The 27,919-nt window shown below is 45.4% G+C and overlaps 1 protein-coding gene across 17 annotated transcripts in view; it reads right to left on the bottom strand.

The window, feature by feature from the left end:
• ATXN1 (ataxin 1) overlaps positions 1 to 27,919 on the bottom strand; it is a 415,607-nt gene that overhangs the window by 72,335 nt on the left and 315,353 nt on the right. The window contains exon 7 of one of the 17 annotated variants that reach the window (XM_045057080.1): positions 10,138 to 10,275. The exons of the other annotated variants lie outside the window; for them this stretch is intronic. The gene's annotated coding sequence lies outside the window, so the exon portion shown is untranslated. The remainder of the gene's footprint in view (positions 1 to 10,137; positions 10,276 to 27,919) is intronic. 17 annotated transcript variants of the gene reach the window in all.

The raw sequence follows: 27,919 nt of genomic DNA, 5'->3' as shown, positions 1-27,919 counted from the left end.
CTGCTGTCTCTTTTCAGTTTTGGCTTCTCACCTCCACTTATACCTGCATTATCTGTGGTAGTGGCAGTAATCCATTCCTTCCTTAAATTTTAATTCCAGTGTAATTAACAAACAGCATTACATTAGTTTTAGGTGTAGAGTGTACTGATTCAACAATTCTATTCATTACTCAGAGCTCATCACGACAAGTGCCCTCCTTAGTCCCCATCACCTATTTCACTCATTTGCCCACCCACCTTCCCTCTGGCAAACATCAGTTTGTTCCCTATAGTTAAGAGTCTGTTTTGGTTTGTCTCTTTCTTCTTGTTTGTTTGTTTTGTTTCTTAAATTCCACATATGAGTGAAATCATATGGTATCTGTCTTTCTCTGATTGACTTATTTTGCTTAGCATAATACCCTCTGTAGCCATTCACGGTGTTGCAAATGGCGGCAGTAATCCATTCTTAAAAAGCAAGGTGACAGACTCAAGGTATCAAACACACACACACACACACACACACACACACACACACACACACACGCAAGCACCAGAGATTGTATAGTAATGCATGGTAGACAGGAGACCAGAAGGGTGGGTTCTCATTCTGGTCCCACTCCGTAGCAGCACCCCAGATGTAAGATGGTTCCAATACTACAAGTCCTGTCTTCTGCTCCCCAGGAACATTGGGAAGAACATAACATGATTGCTATGAAGGTCTTTTGAAAACAATAAACGCTGTTGAGATTAAAAATATCATAGCTATGGATTACTATTATAGTTTTTTTTTTTTTAAAGCAACTTTTCTTTGAATTACTCATGATGCAGCAGCAGCATAATCCTCCCCCATCAAGACCAGGCTCTGTTCAATGAGACGCTTGTAGGCATGGCCGCCCATCAGAATCACCGCCATGCCTTGTAGTAAACACAGATTCTCAGACATTTTCAATCATCCGTGAAGCCTGAATTCTTAACACTGATGCAAAGGAAATGGCATTAAAAACGAGTTCCCCAAAGGATGCTGGTCACTTAGGCTTAGGACACACTTTTTAAAAATAACAAGTTTCTCTGTGACTGAAGAAACTTAAGTATGATTCACATATTTGTTATCTGTTCTTTCCTGCAGGGGATATCAGTTTAAATGTAGGTTTTCTAACGGGTACTTTGGAGTCTAAAAGAGTTGAACTCTGGAGTGAGTCTTCTGGAAGGCACTAGAAGGTTCTGGAAAAGCAGTGTGCCCCATGAATCTATATGCATGGAGTGTGTGCATGGCAACGGCTGACAACAGGGCTTTACCACAGCCTCCATGCCTCTCACCCCTGTAGACTCTTCTCTGTCCTCCAGGCCCAGCAGCCCAGAGAGGAGACGTCAGCACCCTTGGCCTGAGCCTGGTGTTTCCACCTGGCCTCTGGTGGCCCAGCCTCTTCTCTGCCCAGAAGTCTGGGGATTGATTCCTCCAGTGGAAACCCTGCAGCCACGTCACCAAGATCAGTGGCCCCTGCACAATGACTCTAGTGAGAGGGCCTGGCAGGGGAGAAAAGCAGAGCTCAGCAGCAGGAAACTCTGATCCCTCAAAGGAAACATGGAATAATGGTGATCAAGAATATGCCAGAAAGTTCTGCTCGCCTGGTCGGCAGTAGAAATGATACTAGCTAACGCTCATCAATAACCTTGCCACCGCCCTCTTTTCAGATGGCTGCTTTCAGGCTCTTCAGTTTGGGGGAAATTCCGATGTTACCAGCAGAGACATGACACGTGGGGAGGGTTGTGAAGAGCAAAGACAGAACTCAGACTGCCCAGCTGATACCCACAGACGTGGAAATGGACGAGTCTTAAAAGTCAGCTAGACCTGAATGACATTATAGCAGGTGCAAACTGGATAACTGCCAGTCATAAATTAAGTGTTCCTAAAATGGCCGGACTTCCTGCCTCCCCTTTGGAATCCTGATGCCTGAAGTTCTTCTTCTTCTTCTTCTTTTTTTTTTTAAAGTTTATTTTTGAGAGAGAGAGAGAGAAAGCAAATGCAAGCGGGGGAGGGGCAGAGAGAGAGAGGAGACAGAGAATCCAAAGCAGGATCTGTGTTGTCAGTTCAGAGCCAATGTAGGGTTCGAACTCACGAACCGGTGAGATCATGACCGGAGCCACCCGGGTGCCCCCTGACGCTTGAAGTTCTGTTCATGACCACTTTATGCGTACCGATTTACTAGACATCTTCCCGGCCCATTCTTTATCTCTAAAATCACCAGTCAGTGGTTCGCAAAGTGTGGTCCTCAGAGCCAAGAGCATCATGATCGCAGGGAAACTTGTTAGAAGCGCACGTTTTTAGGCCTTAACTTCAAACCTATCGAGTCAGAAACTCCGGGGTGGGGTCGGGCAATCTGTATTTTAACAAGCCGTCAAGGTGATGCTCCTCAGCTCATAACTTGAGAGCCATTGTCCTAGGAAATCACATGGTTTCCCTCCCCTTAACATAAACACACCCAAAGGAAATAACCATTTTTTTTCGAGAATCTTCAAATTCTTAAAACATTCTATCTGAGTGAATTCATAAGCAAAACACAATAGCATACTGACATTTTTGCTGGATGAAGGCTATTTTTTTTTTAGAACTACTAAAATATCATGTATCTCCCCAATACGGAAACAGCATATGACTTACAAATCATTAAATAGGACAATTATGGATAAGTGGTTTTCTTTTCCTTTTTTTTTTGTACTTTTTAAAAAATTTATTTTAAATCCAAGTTAGTCAACATATAGTGTAATAATGATTTCAGGAATAGAATTTAGTGATTCGTCGCCTACCTGTAAGTTGCTTTATTTTAAAATGCTGACTCTCTTGCTACGTTATCTGACTGCAAATACATCTACCGAATTCACGATAGATGACCAGTGCAAACGCTCGTTGTGAGCCTATGGCATTAATGTTTTAAGTCCTGCTCAGGAAAACAAAATGAAATTCTCGGCTTACACATGTGACTGAATAAAGAAAAAATTTTTTTTGCAATCAATCTACAATACAGGACTATAAATTTTCCATGTGGATTCTAACATGGGACCCTGCCCTTTCTGGTACCCCCCCTCCTACCCCCTTAATCTATACTTGGCCCAGATCTCACGGGTCTATACATTTCTTCAGTTTTCTTACACACTTGTCTTCAAGGTAAGTTCAATGCCTGAAACACATCTAGGAGTAAGTTAATAATTCAGTATCTGAAATATTGGTTTTGTTGGCTTTTAGACCTTGTGATGGTTTTGAGTATGAAGGCTGCTTTTACATTCTTTCTCTCTGTTTCGAGCTAGGCTTCTCAAATTCTCCACAGTCACAGTGTGGCTGGTCAGACATGAGGTAGCTATCCTATCACCTCTGGTTACGGGAGAAGGCACCGGTCATCCTAGGTCCCTTCCCCAAGTGTGTCCATCATGAATGAGCTAAAAGTTTAATCCTTTGTTCCCCCCCAAACCATTGCCTCCTGGATCTTTCAGGACAGCTAAAACAAACAAACAAACAAACAAACAAACAAACGACAAGGTACTTCTCGCTCTTTGGGAATATTTTCTAGATTCTTGTCTTAAGGACCAACAAAGAGAATAAGAGTTCCTACTAAATTCAGTTCTAAGTCTTCACTGTCTTTCCAACAATTAAAAAACCGAAACTATGGGGCGCCTGGGTGGCGCAGTCGGTTGGGCGTCCGACTTCAGCCAGGTCACGATCTCGCGGTCCGTGAGTTCGAGCCCCGCGTCAGGCTCTGGGCTGATGGCTCAGAGCCTGGAGCCTGTTTCCGATTCTGTGTCTCCCTCTCTCTCTGCCCCTCTCCCGTTCATGCTCTGTCTCTCTCTGTCCCAAAAATAAATAAACGTTGAAAAAAAAAATTTAAAAAAAAATAAAAAAATAAAAAACCGAAACTATTTCAAATACTAACCTTAATAACTAGACCCATAAGCCACACTCATAAACCAATACTCATTTTGTTAACCAAAGAGAAATGTACTAGAAAACGTGGGACGAGGAACGGACAGCTCATCCAAAATCCATGGACATAAAAACCCATTTATGGCTGCACTTTCTTTGCTGGTTTTCCAGGATGGTCCTGAACTTGCTGGGTCATGGTACAATTCTGTGCTTTTACGTAGCTGCTGACGAGAAAGGGTGTCTTGTTGGCCCCAGCTTGCACTAGCCTGCAAGAGGGGACTTACAATTTTCAAGCCTTGTGTTAGACGCAGCCATTATTAAAAATTAAATTATATAAACTTACAGTTGAACAAGTTATATTAAAAACTCATCAATCCCTAATGATTTTACTCTATTTTGCTATTATTACTATACTTTATTCTTACTATGTGTGACTTTATTTGCTCTTCAGTTGAGGTGAATTCCATCAACCTGTAGGATGGAAATACGTATGTAATGGTGAGCTACTATGCGTCCTTCCCAACCTCACATTCGATGATGTCATGTCAGCTGCGTTGGAATTGGTCACCGTGGGAATGTTCACAGCACAGAAATCAGCAAATGCTATTAATCAGAACTCCCGATGTCCCCTCACCAGTAGCTAAATCTGTATCAGCACACTATGGCATTCATTCCAGCTTTCCCTTAGGGGGACTAGAACTCTTCCTCGTGGGGGCCAGGGCTAGCAGAACTGTAGGCCTGGTGACCTTTCCATCACGACACGCATTGCACGTTCCACCCAACCGCATACCCAAGTCAGAACTGGCTTCGAGTTTCCAATTAATCTACCGATGATTTACTATTTCCATTATCTGCTTTGAAATCAGTCTGACTCAGAAATGGAATTATGCATGCATCAGCAAGAACTCACACGAGAACAGTATCTGCAGGGAAAAATAATGCCACTTGACATTTGTGTAATCCCTCCTAATGTTCTCATAATTTCGTGGATTATCTTTATGAGTCTGCATAACCACCACTGTGTTGTTTCATTGGCTCCATTTAACAGACGAAGAATGTGAGGTTAGGCGACCCCTCCAAGGTCATGTATCCAGTCGGTTGCCCTGCTGGGACTCAACACCCAGAAATCCAAATCCAGGGCTCATTAGACTCCATCGCAGATTACTGCTTTTATGTTGATCTGCTTTGAAAACGGGAATTTTTCAGACGATCAACATCTGAGTTCACTTTTTCCCTCCTTCCTTCAGTTAGCAACGTAGCCAACGATGATGCACCCATCCATCTCTATGTTTATGAATAAAGACCTCCCCCTGCCCAGCACCCCTGCTCCCTAGTTTGGCAGAAACTATATCTACACTGCCGTCATGTCCTAGATAAATGAGATCCAAACACACTTTGGTTTGAATTCCTAAAGATGCTGTAGGCATGTGGGAAGAATTAGGAAGTGTTTTATACTTGGGATCTAAATTATGCAAATCAGGGGGGAAGGTCTATAATATCCAATTTAAATCAAATTAGAACAGTCAATAAAGAAGCCAGGTTTTATACTCAGTGGTGAAAACAGATACATATGCGTGTGTCTGTGTGTGTATGCTCGTGTGTGTGAATAGTTTGTGTTAGATACACACATCCACACTCCATGAGGGCAAAACACACCATACACACATAGGTACACACATACACATGTGCGTGCCTGTGTGTGCATATGTATGTGATAGTTGTTTTCTCCACCCCGAGGAAGCTAAACACCAAAACAGGGGAAAAAATTGCCGCCCTTTATCAGCTATGTACACATTTTCTCCTTGCAATATGTCTAAAATGATTTTATGACTAAATCCTGGGAAAAAATGCGAAGAATGCCTGGCTAGATACATGCTTTTCCAGTAAAAACACAACATCGCTTATTAACTGTAGCACTTGGAGGAGGCTTTCGACATGATGTACATTTTTGTTTTAGCTTGAGACAAAATCCTGTTTGGATTTAAGTTTTCTTTGGCTTTAAGAGAAAGTTTCACCGATGGTACAATGTGGGCCTTCGGGCCTCCAGTTCACGTTCACCAGCAGAGGACAGATTAAGTGCTAGTCCGTTAAAATGTCTCAGTCCTGAGACTTCAGCCAGGGTTAAAACCTTGAGATGTTTTCTCAACACATTAAGCAGAAATAACTGTAACAACGCAAACAGCAAACCCATCTGTCCCCTTGTCAGGACTTTTGAGACTGTCAACTGACCGACCTTGTGGCTGGAAAGCATTTGAGAGGAAAAGTTAAAGGCGGCAGCACTTAACGGAAACAAAGAAATTCTTAGAGGTCATTGGTGAATTACTAAGATGGGGATCCTGAGAATAGATGACAGAGTTTCCAGTTTCTCTCACAATTTTGGTGGGTGTGTGGGGATGACTTACAATCATGTTTGGTGACTTAGCCAACATTTTCTTGGAAAGAAATTTCCCTACTGTTCTACTAAAGCTGTAAGTAAATGGGGGCCGAGGTGCTGGTCTGTGCCGAGGACACTTTACAGTAATTCAGGCTGTCAAATTAAAAGCAAACACTTTCTCAGCATTTCCGAAGGCTGAAAGAGTGAAAAATGTGTTGTCTTCTAAGTATATCAGGGTTAAGTCATTTCTTGGCCTCACGGCTCCAGAAGACAGGATGGAGGTGTGTATGGTGGGGGTGGGGGGCGGGGAAATCACCTAATTGTCCCTCTAACCCACTGGTTCTCAACCAGGGGCAGTGTTGTCCCCCACGAGGGACACTTGGCAATGTGTGCGGACATGTATGATTGTCACGGATGAAGGGAGGTGCCCACCAGCATCCAACAGGTAGAGGCCTGGGTGTGATCCTCAATATCCTCCAAGGCACAGGATGACCCCTCCCCCAATGGCCACCCCACAGAGACCTATCTGGTCCCAATGTCAGCAGTGCGGTTGCTGAGGTATTTCTCCAAAGGAGACGTACAGTTGACCAACAGACACATGAAAAGATGCTCAACCTCACACATCTTCAGGGAAATGCAAATCAAAATCACAATGACAAACCACCTCACACCTGTCAGGATGGCTACAAGAACAAAAACCCAAGAAACAACGGGTGGTGTTGAAGGTAGAGAAAAAGGAACCCTCGTGAGCTGTTGGTGGGAATGAAAACTGGGGTGGCCACTGTGGAACACAGTATGGAGGTTCCTCGAAACATTAAAAATAGAAGTACCATACGATCCAGTAATTCAACTTCTGCGTTATTTACCCCAAGAATATGAAAACACTAATTTGAAAAGATACAGGCGAGCCTATGTTTACTGCAACATTATTTACAATGGTCAAACTATGGAAACAGCCCAAGTGTCCATCAATAGATTAATGGATAAAGAAGATATGGTATATATACATACAGTGGAATATTACTCAGCCATAAAAAAGAATGAAATCTTGCAATCTGCAACAACATGGATGGGTCTGGAGGGTATAATCCTAAGTGAAATAAGTCAGAGAAAGACAAATACCTTATGATTCCACACAGACGTGGAATTTAAGAATCAAAACGAATGAAGAAAAAAAAGTCAGTTAAGTGTCTGACGTCAGCTCAGGTCACGATCTCACGGTCCGTGGGTTCGAGCCTCGCGTCGGGCTCGGTGCTGACGGCTCGGAGCCTGGAGCCTGTTTCGGATTCTGTGTCTCCCTCTCTCTCTCTCTGCCCCTCCCCTGCTCGTGCTCTGTCTCTGTCTCTCTCAACAATAAACTTTTTTTTTTTAATTAAAAAAAAAGGAAGATGTAGTAAAAAGCAGCTCTCCCTCTCCCGCCTAAAACTTTTCTGGGATCCTGCAGGGACTACTGTCCATCCTACGGCACGTGTAGGCTGAGGCAGTTCGCCCTTCTCAGCCCCATGCAGTGGCTTGTACCCTCCTTCGAAACTCCCTTCTCTTCTGACTCCACAGCCGGCCCCATGACGTGCCATTTTCTCCTATTTATTGCTTCAAGGTACCCATTTTCAGGTCACTTTCAGCCTTGGCAGATGCTCTGGAGACCTGGCTGATGGCATTCCTATCGGGCCTCACCCCAACCGTGCAATGTTTCAGTGACCACATGGATGGGCATCTTATGCAAGGACTCCCGGTTCCTTAATCTTTTCTGTTCCTTAATGTCTCCCCCTTCAGATCATTCACTCATTCATTCATCAAACATTATGGTGCGCCTCTTTCGTACCCGACTCTGTGCGAAACATATCAAAAACACAATGTTGTTTTTCTAGACTCAAAGAGATTACAGGCTAGACGAGGAAGGGGAAAGAAAGTCTGTACTTCGGTGCCAGCAAGGAGTCTCAAGAATCACAAGCCAGAGAAAGGTTCAAAGACGATCATGGTCTGTTCTTTGCTAGGGTGGGATATTTTGGCCATGCTTGTTGGCTAATACTCTAACCCAGTAGTTCCCACACGCTGGTCTGAGAACCAGGCCCAATCCATGGAAACAAAGAAAGATGATGACAATATAGTAACTTTATCGTAACACTAAACTTCTATGATTTATTCTGAAACTATGTTATTCTCATTTAGGGGTGTCAAAATATTCTTTCCTTTTAAAAAACATTAGGTAAGTTATTTTTAACTTTTTAAATGTTTATTTATTTATTTTGAGAGATTAAAATTTTTTTTTCATGTTTATTTATTTTTTTTGAGAGAGAAAGAGAGGCAGAGAGACAGGGAGAGGGAGAACCCCAAGCAGCCTCAGAGCCTGATGCAGGGCTTGATCCCACAAACTGTGAGATGGTGACCAGAGCTGAAATCAAGAGTAGAATGCTCAATTGAATGGGCCACCCAGGTGCCCCGAGAAAAGTTATGTTATTTTATTATTTTTTTGTTTAACGTTTATTTATTATTGAGAGACAGAGAGAGACAGAGCATGAGCATGGGAGAGGCAGAGAGAGGAGGAGACACAGAATCCGAAGCAGGCTCCAGGCTCCGAGCGGTCAGCATAGAGCCGACGCGGGGCTCGAACCCACGAGCCTCGAGATCATGACCTGAGCCGAAGTCGGACGCTTAACTGACTGAGCCACCCAGGCGCCCCTAGAAAAGTTATTTTAAAGTGTCCTTATATTAAGACAAAGATTTGACATATGTATGTTAGTTCCCACTAATGAAAAAACCTCACCCTTGAAATCTACCAGTGGCTCTCGAAGCCTGCCTACGAGAACTTCCTTCTATGGGAGACAGTCCGTGTGCAGGAGGGTTAATGAGACTGGCTTTGAAGCCACATACGCATGGCTCTTCACATAAGATGGAGAGACGACCAGTTGTTCTTGATAAAAATGGGAGGACTGACGGAAATTAGGAGAGTCCTCCAATGCCTCGAAGCAACCCCTTGTTACCACCTCTAATGAAACATACATGTCTACAGAGGAGTTCAAGAAGTTGGTGTCACCCCCCTTCCTGGGGACGGTGGGGCTCAGGACCCTGGGGACAGTGGCAGAAGTCTCAACATTAAGAGTTAAGAGGTTAAGAGTCCTTGAAACTATATGGGCTTTGGGTTTTATTCGTGGGGGAGGAATTTTCTCTTCGGAACGCCGTCCTCCCTCTGCACCCTGGAATGCAAGCTTGGGGCTGGCTCTGACAGGGGGGACGCCTCCCTCCCAGCAAGGTCAGCTTCTCTCGGTCATAGAGAGAAAGCTTCCCGTGGATACTCTCCTCCTTGGGGTTACGTTCCCACCTCCTCTCTCGATGAGGGTGGCTCTATTCTGGGGGGCAGACATAGGACGGTGAGCCTGTGACGACAGCAGTCAAAGGGGCTGGGTTGCGTGGTGAGGACCTTAGGTCTGAGGGACCAAAGGGGGTCCCTGCGCCTCCCCCTCCCCGCCACGTATGTGCTCTTCTTGCGTTTTCTTTTTTCCGGTTTTGTATTCGCTTCTTCTTTCTTCTTCAACTTTTTCTTTACATTCTAGTTAGTTAACACACCGTGTGATCTTGTTTGCCGGAGTAGAATTTAGTTACTCATCACTTATAGCTAACACCCAGGGCTCCCAACGAGCGCCGTCCTCAATACCCTTCCTCGTGTTGTCATGGCAAGAAGTCTACCGTCTTCTGGCTCCCCGACCGCTCTCTCTTCACGCCCCTCGCTCTTTCCTCCTCGGCTACAGTGAATCCTGTCCCCGGTCTACAACATTCCTAGCCCCGGGCTTTCTCTGGGTGGCCTCCTCCACACAGAATGCGACTACTCACCCTGGACTGAAGGCCCCCCCCCCCCCCCGCCCCGCGTCACTGACCAGATTCGCATTCCCGGCTGCTCGTGTCGCGCCTGGTTGTCTGTCTCTTAAAGCCCAGAAACCTTCAAAACGGCACTCAGCCTCTTCCTCTCCCAGCCTGCATCATCTTTACCTCTCGCATCTTCATTATGTTTGTAACTGGCCGAGTAGCGTGCCATGTGCCGGGGGAAAAAAGCAAGGAAGCAAAAAGAATTCAATTTTGTAAAAAATCAGATAAGCAAAAAATAATTTTTGAAGATACTGAAAAGTCTAAGCGCTCACTGTTCACATGCATCTCTCTCTCACGCTGGACACATGAATGCATTTTCCTTTCTGAACGAACGTCTACTTTATAGAAATTTGATTCCCTTTTTTAAACTCTTTTTTTTTTTTTTAATTTTTTTTTTCAACGTTTATTTATTTTTTTTGGGACAGAGAGAGACAGAGCATGAACGGGGGAGGGGCAGAGAGAGAGGGAGACACAGAATCGGAAACAGGCTCCAGGCTCTGAGCCATCAGCCCAGAGCCCGACGCGGGGCTCGAACTCCCGGACCGCGAGATGGTGACCTGGCTGAAGTCGGCCGCTTAACCGACTGTGCCACCCAGGCGCCCCTTTAAACTCTTTTTTAATGTTTATTTATTTTTGAGCGAGAGGGAGAGATAGCACGAGCAGGGGAGGGGCAGAGAGAGAGAGGGAGGGAGACCCAGAATCCGAAACAGGCTCCAGGCGCTGGGCTGTCAGCACAGCCCGATGTGGGGCTCGAACTCACGGACCATGAGATCATGACCTGAGCTGAAGTCGGATGCTTAACCGAGTGAGCCACCTAGGCGCCCCTGGAAACTTGATTTCCTAACTAGAATCTAATTTTGGAAGATATCGTCCCAAAGCCTCACAACCCTGAGTTTCATTAGAAGCAGGGTTCGGAGTAGAGAAGGAAACAAGGGGGAAAAAAAATTCGTGGAGGAAGTTCTAAAGTCGGTGTTGACCTCTGAGCTCTCTTCCCCTGCCACCTTGGCGGCTTCTCACAAATGCATAAAAATTGGGGTGAAACGGATATATAACTTCTAAGTTATCAGGACAATAAGTTTGGTTAGCCAAACAGGAAGCTTACTTCATTAGTAGTGTGCTCCTGCAAATGGGGCTCATTTTCCTCGTTCACTAGGCATGCGAAGCATGTTGTCATTATTTGGACAGTCACTATCTCCATAAGTCAAGCAGATGGGGAGAGGTGGAACTTTACCCTGACGAGGGTTTAACGCTTCCAAGGCCAGCAGAAACTACTTAAACACCAAGACTTCTTCTAGGATACGACACTCGTGTCGTCCCAAGTGTGGTAACTGGGAGATCTGTGGCTGGGACTATTTTATTTTATCTTATTTATTTATTTATTTTTACTGTTTATTTATTTTTGAGACAGAGAGAGACAAAGCATGAACGGGGGAGGGTCAGAACGAGAGGGAGACACAGAATCCGAAGCAGGCTCCAGGCTCTGAGCTGTCAACACAGAGCCCGACGCGGTGCTCGAACTCACAGACCGTGAGATCATGATCCGAACCAAAGTCAGAAGCTCAACCGACCGACCCACCCAGGCGTCCCAATTTTATCTTATTTCATTTTCTTTTTATTTGAGTATAGTTGACACTGAGGCTTTTATTTTATTTTATTTTATTTTTATTTAATGTTTATTTATTATTGAGAGACAGAGAGAGACAGAGCATGAGCATAGAGAGCACAGGAGGGGCAGAGAGAGGGGGAGACACAGGATCTGAAGCAAGCTCCAGGCTCTAAGCTGTCAGCCCCGAGCCCGATGCGGGGCTTGAACTCAAAAACTGCGAAATCGTGACCTGAGCCCAAGTCAGACACTTAACCAACTGAGCCACGCAGGCTCCCCACACTGAGGCTTTTATTTTAGTTGGAGCAGACGAGATGATGAAAAGGTCTGATCACCACCAGAAGTGACCTTGGCAGGTTTTGCCTCCCTCTAGTAGGAAGAGTGCCCACTGGTGGAAACATTTTGAGTCTCTAGTTAGAGGAAATTATCGGTATTGACTTTTAACTGTTCAGTTCCAGTCAGCTGCAATAAAAGTATCATGTTTAAATCTCACCAACATAACTGGGTATTTTTCCCCCTTAGGGCCAAGAGCTGTGTTCTAGGGATCCCTAGATTCCAGAATCTCCGGCTGCTACTTTTTCTCCATCACCAGCTGACCCCAGGGCTGAAGAAAAGAAGACCTGCCTATGCTGCCTGTTATCTGTTTCTTGCTCTAACACTTGCTGGTCACTTACTTCCCTGGGATTGAGAGCATTCTCTTTGCAGAGAATTATTAATGACTGTTTCCCTTTCTTTCTATTTGCCCTTTTCACGTAGTTTCGTAAAACGGGTAGTGTTTATTGGTCAGAAAGAGCGTATAGTTTTGCTAGAACTTGTTTTTAAAAATGGTTGAAAACAACTCAAATTGTTTTAAAAAACAACCGGCTTAGAGCAATTTTCCGGTTAACAATACGCACACAACCCGCGAGCCAAGCACAACAGAAGAGGAGAGACAAGAGAGAACATAAAACATTACTTATGAGATCCTCCCCACGGTTTAGGATCACGTCTGTAATCCATGCGAGGCTTCGCTGGAACAAATTATGAAAGCTGTTTCCCCTTTCAAGTGAGAATCATTTACATGGGCTCAGCCCTCTCCCGTTCTCATCTATTCGACTTCTGCGCTCGCTGACATTAAGCAGGAGCAGAGAACGTCTGATGTCAGCCCCGGCTCCTGCTGTGTTCCGGGTTATTGTCTTTCCCTTTGCACAAAATGAAGGGGGCAATGCGGCATGGCAAAAGTTGGGGCCTCGGAGTGTCTAAGCTTTCTGCGGGACTGAGCATGAGAATTATTTTTGTTCCCTGGCATCCAGCGATGTCTTACCTCTACAGAAAAATTTTACGATGCCCTACACCTTTCTTCTTGCCAACCTAATGAGGGAGGTGGTTTTAACCCAGGCTGATTTCCGATTTGTAGATAAAGGATTGTCAGTGACTCTATGAAAAGAGTGTTTTGTTTTGTTGATTTTACGTACATGTATAGGTGCATACGTGTACGTACATAGAGAAACATATTATGATGCACACACACCCCCCACACACTCAGAAAGATTGGGGCTCTAGGGGCGCCTCGGTGGCTCAGTCTGTTAAGTGTCTGACTCTTGGTTTCGGCTCAGCTCATGATCTCACGGTTTGTGAGTTCGAGGCCCGTGTTGGGCTCTGTGCTGACAGTGCGGAGCCTGCTTGGGATTCTGCCTCTCTCCCTCTCGCTCTGCCCCTCCCCTGCTCATGCTCTCTGTCTCTCCCAAAATAAATAAACTTAAAAATAAATTAAAAAAAAAAAAAAAGAAAGATTGGGGCTCTGGCATGAAGTAGAACTTTGCCAGATCCCAAACCCAGCAGAGCGCATCCAACTTTGGACATGCACGCTGCCTTCACACCAGAACCATAAACACAGAAGGCATTTAGGGCCGCCTCATACGACAGCAGGCAGTAGAACGGAATCCCAGGGCCTTGGCTTCCCAGGAGAAAGATTGGGCTTCTTCCATTTTCTAAAGAAGGGGAGGTGACAGGCTCTCTGAGCTAAGCCACTTTCACAGCACACTTACTATGCTGTTCCTCAGTGTCATCTCTGACTGCCTTGTCATCCTCCCGTGTCCCCCCACTTCTCCTGGTCCTAAAAGCAGCACAGACATGCAGAGTGGCCGGTCTACAGCTTCTGGGGACGCACATGACATTTCAGGGCTCCGTATGCAGCTCTTGGAGTAAGTGCAAACAAAATAAAATACTCTCCCTGCTACGATTAAAAGAATAATGATCTTCGTTAAAAAAAAAAAAAGCTTAAAGTAAATATGACAACGTAGTGACACTGGAGGGAGCTCTCAACATCTAGTGATAGGAAAAAATGCTAAAATTAAATACTCTAAAATTAAAAAGAGAAGTTAAGGTTTGGGAGGCTCGTGTGCTGAAGTCTGGCTTGTGCTGGTCGCTGTGTCCATACGGACGTGGGTCCAGAGCACCAGACAATTAACGATATCAATACAGATGTGGCGGGGGGGGGGGGGAGGACAAGAAAACTATCCCCAAGTCAGGACTCCTTAGCCAAAAAGGAAGGCCAATTATTCTTGGCTTCTACATGACCTCTGAAAAGCATACCCTGGCATCTTTTCCTAGCAAGTTCTTTTAAGCAGAGTATTTAAGAGACAGAAGAACATAACAAAAGGATCAGAGGAAGTGAACCTTGTTGCAAGGGGGCACAGTTTTGCTCTCCCATTTCCCACTGGAAGGTGAGGTGGGAGGAAAGGCTCTCCGGTCCCCGTCTTCCCGCAAAGCCCCGTGATGGAGGAATGGCTCACATCTGCCTTCTGGTCCCAAAGATGACAGGCTCTGACCTGATAGGCTCCGTGATATACGTGTGAGGGGACATTTCGACACTCTCGGGGCTCTCACACTCAGCCCCCCTGCTTGACGCTGAAATGCGAGCTGGCTGGAGCAGGGCAGAGCCTGCCTGGCACCGTCCCTTCCTCGGTTACCATCCCCGGGTTGTGCACAAGCAGTGTCCCCAGCCCCAGCCTGTGTGCACATGCACACACTTCAATAGGCAGTTCTTTTTTTTTTTTTTTTAACGTTTATTTTTGAGAGACAGAGAGAGGCAGAGTACATGTGGGGCAGGAGCAGGGAGACAGGGAGACACAGAATCCGAAGCAGGTTCCAGGCTCCCAGCTGTCAGCACAGAACCCCACGCGGGGCTCAAACTCGTGAACCGTGAGATCATGACCTGAGCCGAAGTCGGACGCTCAACCGACTGAACCACCCAAGCGCCCCTCAAGGAGGCAGTTCTGATGCATTTCCTGTGAAATACATCTTTGATAGTCCATCCTTCAGCCCCAGGGGTAGGATGGCAAGCAAGGGGCTGTTCATCCAGGCTGGGAAGAGTGTCCAGCCTAGACGCACGCCCTATACCTTATATTCATAACGATCACTTCTCCATTCACCCGGCTCGGCTCTCGGAAACTCCCCTTCTTCGCTTAATGATATTTACCGAGCACCTAAAACCTAATCCACCGCGCTAGATTCGGAAGGTGTCATGGCATATGTCTAATTTCTCAGAAGCAAGACTTTCTCATTTGGGCTTCTCAGAATACCAAATGCAACCCGGCAACGAGAAATCACATTCGCACAACCCCTTCCCCGCCCTGGAGTCAGAGTGTGATCCAGGTGGGAAGAGCGTTTGCCTTTAAGCGCCTCTCAGCACACACGACAGAAGAGAAATCTGCTCTGGGTTAATAAGTACATCACAGGCACACAAAACTTAATGTCAACCTCTGATTAAAGACACGGTCTCTACTCTTAAGGAGCTGTCTATTTATAGCATCCTAATAAAAGCCGAAAGTCCTAGCTGTGATGCTACAAACGACTATACGGTTGGAGCATAATAGTTAGGTTATTATGCCATTTTGTGTTTTATCCGAAACATCTTTATTTTAATTTCCCGACCCAGGGATTGCGACTCCAGTTAATGCTGGTTTGACGGTGTCTCTCCAGTGTCCATTATGATGTCACATACCTTGTGGATGGAAATTATCCGTGCTGTAATTCAAAATGCTCTCAGGGAGCCGGGCACAGAAATCAAACAGACTGGTAATACAGGAAGCAATAAAACAATCTGTTTGTAAAGCCGAGGTTCCATAAAGTGTTGGACTAGGAGAGCTCTCAGAGATGAACTATCCCAAACTCTCCCTCGGGCGGCTGAAGCGGCCAAGGTTGCTGGTTGCCATGGCTGGCTGGAGGATGGCCGGGGCCATAACCACAGCTCCTGCCCTCTATTCTTCCCGTCTTCAGCCCTGGCTGATACTGATGATACCCTGTGCAAAATCCTGCTAATGTCCTTTACGGGACACTTACGAGACCAGTGCTGCTACGAAGGCAGTACGTTTACTGGAGGTGACAGAGACGCAGAAAATGGTGAAAGGCACTGGGACTGGGGGCTAAAGCTGTGCTTCTGGGCTTTACCTTTGCCTCCTACTTCTTCATGAGAGGAGAGTGCATTAACCAGCCCAGGAGAGACCATTTGTGACGCGTGCTGTCCATGTTGGGAGAGGAAAGGCCACAAATAAATGTTTGGGGCGTGCTTTCTCTTGCTTTAATTTTTTTTTTTTTTTTGAGACAAAGAGAGACAGAGCATGAGCAGGGGAGGGGCAGAGAGAGAGCGAGACACAGAATCCGAAGCAGGCTCCAGGCTCTGAGCTGTCAGCACAGAGCCCGACACGGGGCTCCAACTCACACACTGTGAGGTCACGACTGAGCTGAAGTCAGACGCTTAACCGCCTGAGCCACCCAGGTGCCTCTTTTAAATTTCTTTTTAATGTTTTTTTTTTTTATTTGCTTTCTCTTGCTTTAAATGCAGACGGAGTTGATGGTTCTTAAAACCTCTCCCCCTCCTCACTGCCTGTCGTCTGTCTCTTCCTTTCTTTTCTCCTTCTGCAGTTTTCCTTGACTGAATTAAAACAAGAAACTAAAGAAATGGAAAGCTTGGAGGAATAATGAGGTAAGCAGGATTTCTGGACTCCTTTCCTTTCTAAATTAATCATACCCAGAAGCACCCAGGTTGAATAATTTCTCAAGAACCTAAAGGAAACTTCCAGCTAGCTCTGTACTGATTTACTACCAGAAGGCTACTACCTGGGCCGTCTTCTCTTTAAGGTCAATGGGAACTGAGTGAGCTCAAACCTAACAAATATTCTGCATTCGTAACCTCTGAAGGCACCACCAGACCATCCACAGGACAGAATCAGATTGGTGAAACTTCACAGCAGGAGGAGGTCAGAGATCGGCAATGAGGAAGTCATGTGACGTGCCCGAGGTCACAGAGGAGGTAGCAAGAATGACTGTAAACTTGGCTTAAGGTAAAGGCACTACCCTTTCCCCAAAGTTGTAACTTCAGGTTCCTGAAATAAGTACACTATTAAAATATTCTTTGAAAAAAAGCGTTCTCCCCTAAGGTCATGTCTTTGCGATCCCAAATAACACGGATGGGGCACCTGGGTGGCTCAGCTGGTGAAGCGTCCGACTTCAGCCCAGGTCGTGATCTCACGGTCTGTGGGTTCGCGCCCCGCGTCGGGCTCTGTGCTGACAGCTCAGAGCCTGGAGCCTGCTTCGGATTGTGTCTCCCTCTCTCTCTGCCCCTCCCCCACTCTCACTCTGTCTCACTCTGTCACTCAAAAATAAATAAACGTAAAAAAAAGTTGAAAATAACATGAATGGAACGAATAGGTACTGATGTGCGAACGGATGGCCACTAGAACGAACGGCAGGGGCGCCTGGGTGGCGCAGTCGGTTGAGCGTCCGACTTCAGCCAGGTCACGATCTCGCGGTCCGTGAGTTCGAGCCCCGCGTCGGGCTCTGGGCTGATGGCTCGGAGCCTGGAGCCTGTTTCCGATTCTGTGTCTCCCTCTCTCTCTGCCCCTCCCCCGTTCATGCTCTGTCTCTCTCTGTCCCAAAAATAAATAAAAAAACGTTGAAAAAAAAATTTAAAAAAAAAATAAAAAAAGAATGAACGGCAGTAACTCCTCTCCTCATGGCACACTGAGATCCCTGAGAGATGTCCTTCTCCCGGTCAGTCGGTCCTAAGGAGTACGGCCCGCATATGTATTGCCCTTTGGATGCCGAAGATGGTTTCATTCACGGTATCCTGTTTACTTGTATGTCAACTCAGTTAGACACCGCAAGGTACTTAGTGAAAACTATACTCCGGCTGAAGCTGAAAAGCAAGGCGTTGACGAAGATGCCCACGGGCACAGCCCTGTTAGCTCGTTGTGGACGGAGGGTGGAAGCCCGTGCTCTGAAATCCCAGATGAGTAGGTCCCCATCATTGGATCACACGTGGCCAGAAGCCCCACGGGGGCTGCATTCCCACTGTGAATCCCGGCAAGTCTGGGTAGCACAAGAGGCGGGTGGATCGATGTTCTATCTGTGCGGAGGCTGTTTGATGCGGAGAAAAAGAGACAGTCGCTGCCAGTAAACCCGGTAAGAACGTCACATGGAACCTGAAGTTCAGTCATTGTTGGACCTTCTCAGCAGCTTGCATTTTAGGAAGGATCTGACCCTGAGTAGAGGGGTCAAGTGAGAGATATTGAAGGGGGGGGGGCGCAGTGCTGTCCATAAAAAGGGATAAACGTTGGGCACATCTACCAAGCCAGCCTCTTGGGGATGGGCGTGGGAGGGAATAGTAGGTTCATGAAGAACACGAGGCTGCCATGTGGTCTGAAAAGAGAATTTTTTAACACTCAGGAGTGGAGGGGACACCCTGCACTACCCCTATCTCTGCTTGGCCAGGGAGTAAACGAATGACCCATCACCAACCCTTTTGACATCCACGGGAAGAAACGGGCCGACGAAACATCCCAGAAGGGTGTCTAAAGGCCAGACCATGAACACAGAGAGATGGAGGGAGGAGAGTGGGGGAGGGGGCACCACGGGGCTGGAACCTGAGTCTGGAAGGTGTTTAGGAGAACCTGGGTGACACCCCAGGAATATGCAGAAGGACACATACACTGTGGGGGTGGACGGGAGATTGGGGAGGAAAGTGTTGTATCACAGGTAACTCAATGAGTATTCCCGCAATGTAGCCTCAGTATGGCATAGCCTTGTGAAATCTGAGTTAGTGTCTCTTCTAAGCAGATTGTTTTAAATTTTTTTTACAATTTTTATTTATTTTTGAGAGAGAGAGAGAGAGAGAGAGAGAGAGAGAGAGAGAGAAAGAGACAGAACATGAGCGATGGAGGGGCAGAGAGAGAGGGAGACACAGAATCGGAAGCAGGCTCCAGGCTCCCAGCTGTCAGCACAGAGCCCGACGCGGGGCTCGAACTCACGAACCACGAGATCATGACGTGAGCCAAAGTTGGACACTTAACCGACTGAGCCACCCAGGTGCCCCAAGTTCTAAATAGATCGTTTGAAATAACAGCCTCACCAAAGCATTTCACATTTTCTCTCGCTCATCCCTACATTCTACTACTGGGAAACATGTTAATAAAACAGCTGTTGTCCGAAACGTTTTCCTTCATCAAATGGGTATCCTGAAGGTGAGGAGGAGGAATGTGATGATGGCAACAAAAGTTAGCAATGACTTAGGAGCCATCATCAGGTAGACTCTGTTTAAGATCATTGTCACTTAATTGTTATCAGATCCTCCATGGTTTCGATGCACAGAAAATGACGATAATGTGGGGAAACAACTTGTCCAAATTCGCACAGCTAGCAGGTAGCTGAAGTAGAACTTGAACGCAGTGTGTCTAGTTCCAACACCTCGTTCTCACCTTGGAACCCGGCAGAAAGTCTGGCACGCAGTAGGCGCTTAATAAATACTGGTTGTGGAACAGATGAAGCGGCCACCACAATACAGAGGCTCTAACCCCGCGGTAACCGAACGGCACCGTAAGTTCCATTCTTCACCTAAATCGGTTAAATATACCTCCGTCATTTAACACAATAGAAACAGTCATTATAATCGAACAATGTCACCGGATCGATACTTTCTGCTAAGGAGTAAATGACTCTGACTTGCTGGTGACATTTATTTTCCAAAACGAACTCCACTTGGCCCCGACATTTACAAACCAGCAGGAGGCGGTTACCTGGAAAAGTTGCTCTGCTCTACAGAATTGCCTTTGCTTTGCTTTCGCCCTCTCTGTGCAAAGCACAACAATAATAAAAGCAAATAATAAAAAAAAAAGAACCACATGATAATTGTAATTGTCCTTGTGCACCTACTTTTTAAGCCTGATGAAGAATCTGACTTGTGGTTTATGTAATTTATTAAGCTGGTTTACGGAAGTCTAAGGTTGTTCTGAGACCATTTTCAAAGCTTCTAGACATGCAGGCCCGTCTTGGCCACTCCGTCTCACATACCTTGGTCTATGGTTTTTAAACAACTGCCCGTCTTCTAGAAGTCCCACACAATTGTAACCCCCTGCTGGCCTTCTGCGGGGGCTGCGTCTGGGCTGACACTATGGTGTTGGATGAGAAGCGGCTAAAACAAGGCCCAGGTTCAAGTTGGCTCTAAAGCATGTTTTCAGCATCTGAAAACTACCCTTCAAGAACTGAGCTTGCGTTCCCATTCTCTGGCTGTGGAGGACAGATGTCAAATCACCAAAAAACGTCAAACCTTGAAAACTGAATGAAGACCTTTTAAAAAAAAATGTTTACTTATTTATTTTGAGATAGGGCGGGTGAGCAGGGAAGGGGCAGAGAGACAGAGAGAGAGAGAGAGAATCCCAAGCAGGCTCCATGCCGTCAGCACAGAGCCCGACTCGGGGCTCGATCCCACGAACCGTGAGATCACGACCTGAGCCGAAACGAAGAGTCTGAGGCTGAACCGACTGAGCCACCCAAGCGCCCCATGTAGGAAGAGCTTTAACGGAACGGTGTCTATGAAGCAGAAGATGACATTGGGGCAGGCGTGTAGGGACCTGGGTCCTGGTATCAGCTCAGCCTCTGATTTGCTGTGGCCCCGGGCAAGTCACAACCTCTAGCTACCTTCCTTACCCTTTCTTACCACTTGCAATTTTGAAATACCATGACTCCACTTTGTACTTAATTGAGGCCTCTTCCCTGAAGGAATTTATAATCTAGTTGATGACAGAAGACCCACTACCATCAGCCAATTACACAATCAAGCAAGTGCTGAAAGTCCTTTCACATAGGAGAGCCTTAGATGACCCCTGAAGAGTAAATCTGATGTGCAAAGGTCAGGCGCGGGAGGACATTCCTCGCTGATGCCCGCATGGGATTTCTGACTAAGACTCGCTTCACAGACTCTGGCAGGCTGTTTCTGAGGTAGCTACGTTTTGGAGATTATGATTCAACCAGTGGTTTGTCTAAACCTGTGTCGGGGGATGCCTTCTAACATATCCCCGCTCCGAGCCAACTGTATCTGCACAACATTCGAGTACATAAAGGCCCAAATATAATACAGCTCCGCAGGGCAATCCTTTGCTTTACTAAATTATTCATTGTTCTCCAAAGTCTTTGTCATGAGTTCCCTTTAAATCGGGAACCCCCAGTGAGCGACAAGCATCTTAAGAATCACCTAGATTGAGGTCACACACAGCATCGGTAGGGGAAAGTGCGTTTGAGTTCAAGGTTCTCCCAGGGTTAACTGTCCTTTTCTTGGATGAGAATGGCCAGTCCTGAAGAAGGAAAATACTTGGAAAATAAAAGTCTAGAAGATGCTTGCCGATATTCGTCCCTACGCCTGAAGAAAATGGTTATACGTTGTGCATAACCAAAAATAATTACACATAAATAATTTTCGTGTCTTGTGGACTCTGGGCTCTGGCTGTCCCTATTAATCTTACTGATACCACATGGTACTTCAACGCTGATATTGAATGAAAGTCAGTGACAGATCTGTAATAAATGAGTAAGTAGGCAAACGACGGGCGCTTCCGGGCCCTCTTCAGAGGCAGTGACAAAGCTCTTGAGGCTGTGGCTGTTGCTGCAACCTGCAGAAATTCTACACACAGTCGAGCTCATGGGGACCTTCTACTTTCCTACTTTCCTAGGAAGCACTGATGTCGCAGGCTAGGTGTTTAAGACGTCAGCAGAGGGGACGGGGGTAAGGATGGGAGGAAGGACACAGGATGGCCGATATGCAGACCGGTGAGGAGGTTCGAGGTGACCGAGCTCCTGCCCGTGACTGACCTGTAGAAAGACGAATGCCATTGCGTGCTAAGGATACTGCTGGCTCACAGCGCGAAGGAAGGGGGCTCCCCTGTCATTCCACGTCCTGGCTTAGACACAGTACATGCTTTTCCTTGATATCCTCAGAAAGATGTGATTTCTCCACCCACTGAAGCCCACTATCTCCTGATTCATAATGTAGGATTCAATCTGCCCTTGTGTTTCTATGTCTTGTTCACATAGGTGGCTTGTCTCCCTAAGTGGACTGTCAGCCTTCTTGAGGCTCACTTGTATACTTTCACTCGTTTCCCTATCTCCCAGGATCTTGCGCTGGGGAGCCAATAAATGTTAGCTGAGTACTCGACTAAAGGCATGAAATACAGGTTTGCTGAGATCAGGGCGGTAAGCATGCTGTTGGATCTTGCATGCAGATTCTCAGATTCGATCATCTGCTGAAGTTAATAGGAATGTTGATTCCTTGAACTGTGAACTGCAGAATACAAAACTCTGCCAATGAAAAAGCCTCTCCTTCTGCTGTTCATGCTTCTAGGCATCCGGTCTAGATCCTGCATCCAAAGACTCAAAGTTAGGAGATCTAGTTTGAAATAAGTCAGAGACGCTATTACGATTAACGCACTGCCTCAGGCAGCCTCCTGTGTGTCCTTATTTCCAAAGAGGTTAATACTGCAGTCCGTTCCTCCTTATTTCAGAAGCCCCTTAGAGCATTGTAACCAGACGGCACACACTCCTTCTCTGCCCAGATTTACACTACTTGAGATGTCCCTTTCCAAAAACAAAACAACAAAATAAAACTCCACCAAGTAGCTAAACTATATTCAAATATCCATAGAATTCTATCCATGGCAACAGTCTCAGGCTTCCAGAAATTTAATTTCCAGGGTCCCCCACCTCAATGGACAATAGAAGAAAATGGGCCTCACTGTCACAAACTTCAGCACCTCTCAAGGAACTAATTAAATCTCCTAGGATGCCCTCACCCACACCCTAAGAAATTTGAGGGGTGTGCAAAATCCAAACCCAATTCAACACCATCACAACAAAAGCCCTTTACTTAGACAAAGCCTCATCTTGGATTTCTTTGTCTCTTTCCCCCTACAGACTAGTAAATTTTCAAATTCCCCAAAGGTCATGAGTTTGGCAATGGAACAATGGCATCCCGGGAGGGAACGCCTGGGTGAGGGACTCTGCTGCCCTCTGGGCCACACGGCGGGGCTGTTGTCTCTCTTGAGAGCTGCAGGCGTCATCAAAGGGGGAAACTCGGTCTCTGGGGTCGGGGTGAACGCTGGATACCTGCCACGCAGGTGGGTAGGCACAGAACCAGACCTTAGGGCATCGAGGTCCTGCCCCGCCATGACTGCCCGGGGAAGGAACATCCTAACCACCCTCCGGCATTAGGGTGATAAGGTTTCTGTCTGTTCAGAAGAGGAAAAGAGTCATCTCAACCCCCCACCCCAACCAGCTTGGAAATGAAGAAGGGGGAAGGAAAACAGTACTTAGTAAGCACTTTGTTTAAATGTGCCAATCACTATGCTGCGTGTTTTGTATCTCATCTGCACACGGCCCTACAGAGTAGGAACAATTCCTGCATTTCAAGACAAAAGGAAGCTCCAAAGAACAGCCTCGAAAGGGCACGGCTAATATATCATGGATACAGGATTCAAACCCAGGCCTGTCTGGTTCTTAAATCCATGTTCTTACCTCACACCATGCTGCGTCTCAAAAGGAAAGACTGGTTTTTAGGTGCGAAAATACAGCTTGGCCATTTTGTAGGAGGGAAGATTCATGACTCATCCTTTTTGTTACCAGCTGGGGCTTAACATCCGCTTACTCTGAATTTGACCCTTCTGTCCTGTGGGCTCACAGCCACACCATGAGAGCCCAGGAAGAGAAGCCTGGCTAGCGGTTAGATCATATGCAACAAATGTTTAAGGGATGGTTGAGTGTGAATGTGAATCTGGGGGTGACAGAATAAATGAATGACTGAAACTGATGAGGCCATTCCAGGGCGAAGTTGGCAATCTTGGTCTCATGAAAGCAATGCAACTTTTTTTTTTTTTTTTAATTTTAAATGTTGGTTTATTTCTTTTTAGTTTTTTTTTTAATGTTAATTTATTTTTGAAAGAGAGAGAGAGACAGACTGACAAAGTGTACGTGGGGGAGGGGCAGAAAGAGAGGGAGACACAGAAGCCGAAGCAGGCTCCGGGCTCCCAGCTCTCAGCACAGAGCCCGAAGCGGGGCTCGAACTCATCAACCGTGAGATCATGACCTGAGCCGAAGTCGGAGGCTTCACAGACTAAGCCACCTGGGCAGCCCAAGTCTTTTTGTTTTCGTTGTTAAATACGATGTTGATTGTTTACAGCAGAGATGCTTAATGTAAGGGGTAAACATTGAACTGCTTTCTGTAGCCTAAAAGGAGCTAATTGAAATGTGGCCAGTCAGAGATTACATACTCAGAGGTGTCCCAAAGGCCCCTGGATTCGCACGGCACAGATAGTCTCACTCCCCGCTAACACTTCTACTGGGTGTTAGATACTTGATACGGAAGTGATTTCCACCTTTCTCCCTCTCTCACTGCTCGGGGAATCCTGGTCAATTCCTAGGTTGACCGTGCACTAAATGAGGTGGCGAGACAGACACATCTAGCCCAACCGAACCATCAGAACGTGAGGTCACGGTGCTTATCGGACCCCGTGAAAATCCACCCGCCCCATTCTGGTATGATCACTGTAGTGCCTAAGCCATGGCCCTCACTCTCTCCACTCAGAATTCACTTTAAGCTATTATAAGGAAGCCAAAGATAAAACAGCTTCTGCATAATGAAACACTAATCCCCGGAGTGTGACGCCCACGACACAAATGAATGCTAGACAGAAGATAACCAAATGTCTAGACTTATTCATAGTTCAACCCGGCACTCGTGGCTGCCTCAGCTTATAAACCATAAACCGGTTTAAAAATACACAACGGAACAACAACAACAACAAAGGGCTACACCCAGCAGCACCTCTTTATTTGGGCCTCTTGATTTGAGTTCATTTGTACTTATTTATCTATCCAAACACAGGCACGCCTTCGAAAGCTGATACCAGCTTCCTGAAAATAATATGCAGTGGGAAGCTTCTGGAAGTGATGATGACCTTTCTTCTTTCTTTTCATAAATATACTGGTAGACTGGAATATTTCCTAACAAGCCCCCCCCCCCCCGTTTTTTTCCTGGCTCTTGAAAATTAAGTTAATAAGATTGTACGATTTAAAGGATCTGTGGATTTGTGTTCAGCACAATGGACTGCAAGTCTGGCTCTCTGGATTCTAGAATGATAATGTCAGCTATAATTGGCTGAGTATATTATATCTCAGGCATTACACCAGGAGCCCAGAACATGACCTCATTTCATTTTATAACAGCTCTCTAAGGTACCCATTCTCCTACCTAGGATACCAACTGTGTCCTCTGTCAAATTACCTTCTGCCTTGGTTTCTCCAACAGAAATAAGAATTTTAAAACAGGAAGGCTTAAATAAAATAAAACGATGGCCAATTAATTAATATTAAGCAGCGAGACAACAGTTGCTATATGTGTATATAATTCTAACATGAGCAATTCATTTTTCTTTTATGTCTTTGTCAAGAGAGCTCTTAAAACATAATTTCTAATAAAAGTAAAAACGGAATTCAAATTCCTAAGATCACTCTGGCAGAAGTTAGATATTGCTATGGAAGGCCTTATTCATTTGTATCCCAATGGAATGTACTGATTCCTGCAGGGGGGGCCTTTAACGTTTATATTTCATTATGCAGGCGAAAGAGGGACCCATGAATGAGACTTGCAGGAGCCCGGAGTCCCCTACTCCAGCCTTGGGAAAGAGCTAGGCCACAGCATGTGACAACTTTAACTTACCTTTGACTGTTTAATGAAGACGAGGTAAGTTAAGTAACATTTTTCTTAATGGAAAAAAAAAAAAAACCCACGAAAGCCCTTAGTTATTGCCCAAAGAAATGTTCAAACCTTATCTGTTCCACTGTTATCTAGAGCTTTCCTGTTCTAAGTATGGAACAAAATGGATTCTGAGAGTCTCCTTCCCTCTTATCTCTTCTAGAAGCAAGAATTCTCTAAAGGCACGACGGGGAAGGAGGGAACATTTTGAATCATTTTTTTCCCTCTCTTCAAGCGAGTGCAAGGAGAATCATGCACGGTGAGGGGACACAGGGCCAGCACCGAAGTCACTTATGTAAGTAATAATGACTTCCACCCAGAACAATCTAAATTAGAGAGATTTTACTGGCCCAATAACTAATGTCACATTACACACTTACTTTCCTTTGCACCCTCTATCTGTGTGGCCTTTGATAGACAAAGCTTTTGCTATAACCATGGAATATACAACAGGGCAACCGCAGAGTATTATTATACAACAGGGCAATCTGTGAGGTATAAGAGGAATGACTACATTACGGGGCTGTCGCAGGGATTTAATGATACAACGCACAAAGAGCACTTGAAAGAGTGCCGGTACGTCCTAAGTATTCCATACACGCCAACTATGGTTCTTATTCCTCTCAGTATATAGAATTCTATTTAACAGAGGGCAGACCCCACCGAATCCCATCCCATTTTCAACCTATTTCTTTCAAGGCTCCTATCTCTTTCTCCTTGTGTTATGGCTATGTCCGCCTTCCTCCAGTAGACCTTCAGTGTTTGGAAAGCAGAAACCCGATCTCATTTCTCACTGTATACTCAGTAGAATGTGGCCTAGCCCCTCGCACCGTATAGGCCTTTACCAAGTTTTGATGGAATACACAAACGAATACATGAGCGAACAAATTAATATACGTTGGAAAACGCCAATCATTTCCAAGCCATGATCCTTAAGGGAAATCAGAATGACAAAGCATTTGATTATATGTCTCTTCAATAAATAAAAGGAGTGACAAGTTTTTTAATGGCTTTCCTTGTTTTGTTTCAGTTTATGAATACTACATCTAGCTACCAAAAAGCTGATGCCATTTGGGTCTGAAGAACAAAGCCATGACTCTTCCCCAAAGAAGGCTAATCACACATCATCAACATCTTCTACTTACAGGATACTACCACTCGATGCAACAGTACACGGAGACCTAAGTCTAATAAATAAGTAGATATGCAGCAAAACAATATAGCCGAACTCCATACAACATTACTGAACATACACTGGCAATGATGATCAGTTCAAGACAAACCATATTCAGTAACAATTTATATACATGTGTACTTTTTGACAACTTACAGACTGTTATAGAAAGACAGGACTACATAAATCTAGCATGGAATAATGATTTGCAGCAACCGGTTGGGGACTTCTAAATTTTAGCTCGTTATCAGGAAGAGACAAATGTGAGCAAAATGGGACATCTATGTTTAGAATATGATTCTCCAGTTTTCCACCTGCTACTACCCTAATTCATCCTTTAAGACTTGGTTCAAAAATCAACTTCTCAGAAGCCCTTTATGTCAATTCCGTCTTTAACCTCAGTGCTCTTGAGGTTAAAAACTATGTGAATGAATGAATGAATGAATGAATGAATGAATGAATGAAAAGGCGGAGAAGTGAGCTGGGGTGATTAACAGAAGCGTGTCCTGAATTATTCTGGTTCAGCAAAAGATTCAGAAGTGAACATTGTAACAGAGCTCTGAAAAGATATTTGGCACATAATAGGTGCTCAAATGTTCATTAAATGGAAGAATTAATGGAGAATTCTTCCTGCTCAACTGTTTATGTCTAGAAGATGCAATTTCTGAAATTATTTTCATTGCCAAAGTAGATATTGTTCCCTTGTGCTATTATGTGCTTCCTCTAAACTATGAATCCCTGGTTCCTTGTAAAAAGTTTTAGTTTTTGTACAGAAATGGATTTTGTTTTGGCCACACTAAGCAGTGCTTCTTTGCTCAGGCACATTAACCACCCACTCCCGCCCCTGAAAAAGCACAGAGGCTTTCAGAAATGTGTGGCCTTTGGAATAAAGGAGGACGTGCAGAGATCCACTGTAATGCATGGCATGGCATAAGTCAAATCAAAGAAGAAACAGAGAAG

The sequence above is a fragment of the Felis catus genome, chromosome B2, assembly GCF_018350175.1.
Source record: "Felis catus isolate Fca126 chromosome B2, F.catus_Fca126_mat1.0, whole genome shotgun sequence".
Taxonomy (NCBI): domain Eukaryota; kingdom Metazoa; phylum Chordata; class Mammalia; order Carnivora; family Felidae; genus Felis; species Felis catus.
This window is presented reverse-complemented; position numbering and strand designations above follow the sequence as displayed.